This window comes from Austrofundulus limnaeus, unplaced genomic scaffold, assembly GCF_001266775.1.
Source record: "Austrofundulus limnaeus strain Quisiro unplaced genomic scaffold, Austrofundulus_limnaeus-1.0 Scaffold18, whole genome shotgun sequence".
NCBI lineage: Eukaryota > Metazoa > Chordata > Actinopteri > Cyprinodontiformes > Rivulidae > Austrofundulus > Austrofundulus limnaeus.
This window is the reverse complement of record NW_013952420.1, coordinates 2,502,274-2,508,189: the sequence shown is the minus strand read 5'-3', so window position 1 is coordinate 2,508,189 and position 5,916 is coordinate 2,502,274. Positions and strand designations below refer to the sequence as shown.

General features: G+C 39.3%; 1 protein-coding gene across 4 annotated transcripts in view; it reads right to left on the bottom strand.

The window, feature by feature from the left end:
- LOC106514237 (RNA-binding motif, single-stranded-interacting protein 3) overlaps positions 1-5,916 on the bottom strand; it is a 199,289-nt gene that overhangs the window by 175,995 nt on the left and 17,378 nt on the right. The window lies entirely within an intron of this gene.

Sequence of the window (5,916 nt, the reverse complement as noted above, 5' to 3'; positions counted from 1 at the left end):
ATATATATATATTCTCTTTTTAACCAAACACAAAATGATCTGCAGTTTCTGCACGCCTTGTATGGAGGTGAGAATCGCTCAGCAGTGGCTGAGTGTCCCTCACATCGATGATTTCTTCTTGAGATAGACAGGGAGGACTCAGAGAGACTTCTGCTGAGAGGATAATTCTAGGGTTGGTATTGGTAAGAGTGCTACAGTTAGTATTTTCTGTCACAGCGGTGCTCTGAACGCTCCTCCTGTTATACCCGGAGCTTCCACTGCATCTGATACAGCAGTTGACAGCTGCTGTGTCTGAGTGTGTGTGTGTGTGTGTGTGTGTGTCTATGTGTGTCTGAGTGTGTGTGTGTGTGTGTGTGTGTGTGTGGTGGGGGGGTGCTACCTAGGAACCATTTTCCAGAAAAAAGCAGCCTCGTGGGCAATGCACGGTCCCCACGTGTACGAATGCTAATTTCGGGTGAGGGGGTTTTGGTTTAAGACCAAGGTGTGAATTGAGTTAAGTTTAGGTTTAGGGTCAGTTAGGTACCTGTGAGGTTAATTTTAGGGTAAATGGTCAGGGTTAGGCTATAAAACTACCAGAACATGGATGGAAGTCAAACCAAGGTCCCCACAGGGATATAAAAACAAACTTGTGCGTGAGCGTAATTCTTCAAAAAAAAATTTTTTTTTTCTTAGTTTTTGCAATATTTTCAAAGACCTTTGAAGTCTGGTGCTTTTTCTTAAGACATATGTTTTGAATGGGTTTTTGGAAACATTTGGGCATGGATTTGTGTAGAATTGTGGCAAAATGCAAAATGTAACAGAAAAATTAGTGCTATTGAATTACAGCAGCTTGTTCTGAAACTTTCCAAAAATGTTCAAAATAACCACTATTGCACTACTCCCAAATGTTTCTCAAATTGCCAGCGAGGGAATCGTCTTCAGCTGTAAACCAATGAGAAATCGCTCAAGTATTTTCTGTAGACAAAAACAGGCTGATGTGTCGTCTGAAAGAAGCAGGCAGATTTCAGAGACAGCTGAGGCGGGATCAAGATGAGCTGAAAGATAGATTCTGTCACAGTGAAAACAAACTGGATTTAAGTGAAACAAAGAGATCAGAAAGTATTCAAGCTGAAACTGTGGTAAATTTCCAAAACATAAAACAAAAAATGTGCACTGTTGTTTCCTGTGCTGCTGCCATGCAAGGTTTCATATTAGGATGCTGATGTGAAAGTTCAAAAGCTTATTTTCTTTTAAGTTGCCTTGGCACTGGATGATAACATCATTTTTTTCCTTATTCTTCTTTCAGCTGCTACTTTTCTCATCAGATCGTCACGGCAAGCTGACACACAAAGATTTAACCAATTATTTAAGACATGATGCCCTTCCTGACCACCACTAACCACCAAACTACAGCTCATGTGTAGAACTGCCATCTTGGGCACCTGGGGGAGTGCTGGGGTGATTAATGTTGGGTAAACGAAGGTGGAAGCAGGTGTAGGTGCTTCACCTTTCCCACCAACATTTTTGATGATGGCAACCCGATCACGAGCTCACCTCTAATCTCTGCACCAAATAAGCCAAAATCTGGATGGTTTTTGGTCTTAGCGAGATCTTTAAGTGTGTATTTAGAATGCAGTTGTCTCCCAATTAAGTATTACAAAGCGTACAGCAATAGTTTTGAGCATGCATACAACTTAAGTAGTGAGGATGTGGTGTATTATAATGGTGGTGGCACAACTATATGACTTGATTATTGAGAATTTGAAGCAGAACTGGTCATACTAGCCTAATGCCTAAGCTACAACTGCATCACACCATTAGCGTTGTGCTAACATGGTGTAATGCTCTTGCTTGTAGCTGCAACCCAGTGCACAGTAGTGGATGGTGGCACCAGGGTGGCTAAGTTTTTTTTTTCTCTCCAGAGGTGGAAAATACAAATAAAGGAAATCTTCTCAAGACTGTACCAAAGGAACATGCCCTCTTTATAATTTTCACTTTCATTGGGAATGCTTTTAGCAATTTCAAGCAAATACACTACAGATTTTATTCAACAAAAGCTGTGCGTGTTACAAAATATGTGTGTTTTTACAAAAGTAATATACAAAATGATAACTATGTGTTAGGTTTTGATGAAAAGGTGGAATATCTATGTTTAATCAAACCAACTTCTCCACTGATGTGCATCTTTCAACTGGGGTGGCATGTGGGGTGACCAATCACCGTCTAAGGATGGCAGGTGCCACCGTGGCCACCTCTCTGGCTCTGCCTCTGCCAGTGTGGTCTGAGAGCCCAAGAATAAAGAATAAAAAACTGTTTGTTACGTACTAAAAGCATAGCAGAGTTATGAATGTACTCATGATAAAGTAGCTTTTCCAAATGTGCAGCGATCCAGCAACATTCTAATTAGCTGTATAGGTATGAAGAGAATGACAATGATACTGTAAATCCAAAGATTATTTTGTTTCAATAAAATCTGTCCAGTAGTTCATGAGATAATTTGCTAACAAGAAGACTAAATAATAATGATAATAGTTACAAGTTTTAAGCAAAGAGGTTGTGCAACATGGAGAGCTTGGATATAATAAGTTTGCTAGATATGATGAGAACATAACAGTGCTGAGTTTTTTCATGTGGCGCTGCACCGCCAGCTTCAAAAGTGTCAGAATGAGTCAGTCACCAGAAATCACGGGTCAACCCCAAAAATAGCCCAAGTAACAGCAGGAAACTTCAGAAACACCTACAGACACAATTATACAGAGTCCAAAACAAAGTCAAGCTTTGATAAAAGTCTTGCTTATGTTCATCTGCATGCTCGTTAGTGCATGCTGCATAGATCAAAAATACAAATTACATGTTCTAGCATCCACATACAGACACATGATCTTTTACAGCCAGATGACTGAGGCCCCTAAAGACACACATAAAGAAGCTACCTAACAGGGCCTTAATTATTCATCCAGAAAGCAAAAATCAATGAAAAATTCTTGATAGCTGTTGTATAACATATAGCAGGCTAATGAGGTTGTCCCTACCAATATTCCAGCACAAATCAAACATGCTAGTGCTGTGTACAGTATTTTGTTTGCAAATCTTCATGGAAATAGGTACTTTGCCATTCAAAGTATTTTTAAAAGTTTTGGTGTGAAGTTTAGCATTAAACCTTATATGCTGCCTTTCAAAGGCTGCTTCATCTACTCCTTAAATTTTGGTTACAGATCGGTGGAAAAGATATTTGATACAGTATATAAAACAAGCAAGATGGCAAATAATTGTCCTTTTTCAAGCAGCATTATAGCTTTTGAAGCATTCTGTTGAGAAATAAAAGCCACTTTAAGCTTTAAAAAAAACACTTCTAATGTTATTTTTACTTTCAGTTGTCAAACACCTCCACACAGACCACTAATGTAAAAAGACAGTTTTACAAGTGACTTGAGCAATGAACTATTATTGTTGGAGAGTACTTTAAGCACTAGACCTTTTCGATGAGGAAAGTAAAAATGCAGTATTCTGGCTTCATACCAGCAGAAACTGAGAAGTTAATCATTTTATGAAATCGAGACAAAAAAACAGCTGCACCAGCTTTAATAATCTCCCAATATCCTTCAATAAAATACAAAAATAAAAATAATAATTACAATAAAGAAAAGGAATTTAGGACATTATGTTACAAAGTTGTGGCTGTGACTGAAAATCCACCAACACTATGTGCAGGACAGAATATTACTGGATGTCAGAGCAATGATTAGTCTTCTTGGTGCTGTTATAGTCGCTCTGCTAATCTTCTGATTTACTGTGCAGCTGCACCAATATCAGCAGCAGTGTAACTGCATCCAACCGCTAGACACACAAACCAATTTTGAACTTTGTCAGACAAGCACTCATCTCTCAGGCACTCCGACACACACACAAACACTCTCAGAGCACGCTGAAAGGCCAGGCGGTACACACGCCTCAGTGGTGTGCTCCAACCTAATCTAGTCAGGCCTTTTATCCCATCTCCTCCCTCCACTTCCACTTAAATCAACAATTTGCTGGGACCTACATGGCTACATTGCACCATCTTTATAAGTGTGCACACAAACAACACATGCAGGAGCTTTACTTTGTCTCCTTTGGTTATTAGTCTCTGTTTATCTCTCATGTTGGCTCACTAGCCTCATCTCTGTGTGGTGAAAACACAAGCAGAAACGCACACAGAAGCACACACGCGCTCACACAGTGAAACATAACACTGTCATATGGCTTTGAAACAGCCAGAAAGCCTCTAAGGATGCTGCGGTGGTGTGAATGAACAAACAGCTGAATGTACTGAACAGTGGTGGGAAGCGCTAATCCAAAAATTAGCTCCGCAGTTTCTAAAGCGCTTACGAAAATATTTAGGTCAGCAAATTCAAAAACGCTTGTGTCATAGAAAAATTAGCGGAAGCTAATTTTAAAGTACAAGTTCAATTTGACACTTATTAGCTGACAATTCATATACAATATATGTGCAACACTGCCAACTAGCAGTGTATGAACCCTTGTACAGCTTAATCCTACAACCGCCGATTGCTGGGGATCTGATTTCCTGAAACAGAACTTTGGCTCCTGGTGTAAAAATTAAAATGTTTTTGAGGCTTGCTAGTTCGGCTGCTTCTTTAAAAAGTTGATGAGAATTGCTAGTTCGGCTGCTTCTTTGTCTTTTTCTTTTGTTTGTTGAAGATTTTTCATTAAAGAAGCATCAATAAAGTAATTTTGAAATTGTTAATTGGAAAACTGAAGCGATGCATTCTGAGTACGTGATGGATTTGATTTGTGATGGGAAACGAAAGCAGGACAACAGGAAACTATCTTCACTTCAAAAAAGAGACCCTGTAGGGCTCAGCATACTTGATTTGAAGCCAAACAGTCGTCTCTCGTTCACCTGGTTGTGAGACGTTCATTTTCACTCACACCTTTTTGAAGATCATGAGACACATGGCACATGTAAACCTGCATGCAGACTGCGATTGAAGTGCTCTGATGGGAAAATATGGAACAATAAGATCTTCAATAAGATACAGCTTGGTTGCTGAGAGCTTTGTTTGTAAGAGTAAGATTTTAAATTCTATTCTGAATTTGACAGGGAGCCAACTGGGAGAAGCTAAAACTGGAGAAATTACCCATATTGTCAGGAGTCACTTTAAATCATGACCAGGATGGATCTTCTCCCCTCAGTATTGATACGTGTTACCAGGGATCATCTGTGGAAGTGCAGAACCAAGATTCATCACTGAACATTGAACCATGCCACTTGTCATCTGTCTATGTCTCCTTGTTATGAGATCACTCCATATGAAGCCATTTCTGGAGTTGTTTTGTTTTGTTATGTTTTGTTTTTGTGAGTGTGTGTGGCAGTCTACACATTTTTATAATTCATAGTCCACTTGATACAAGTCATCAAGACACTGCGTGGGATGACACTGGGCCGTAACACTAACTGTGGCAACTGGCCGATAACACTATCTCTCCACTCCCATATACTGTATCTTCTGGTGAAAATCAAATCATTCGCACTGCTGATCTTTATGTGTACCAAATAATGTCCAAACAGGACCTATTTATCGGACCTTTTCTTCTGAGAGCTTAATGTCTTTGTCATTAAGTGTATAACCACATGCTACTTACAGTTATAGAGTTCTGACAACCCTACAGGATGTCTGTTTTCATAAATGTCAAATTTAAATGTAATAAAAATCCAACCAACATGTTTATGTTAGAAATCCATTGACATTTATGATGCACTGGTGTAATTTGACTGGGGTTCTATAGATTTTTTTTCAAAGAATAATACCTGATTGGGGCTAAAGGGGTTCTGCATTTCTCCGTGTACAAGAATCCCAAAGAGCTGGTGTGTGTACTTCACTTCTTCTATTTGTGTGTATGTGTATGTATGTGTGTGTGTGTGTGTGTGTGTGT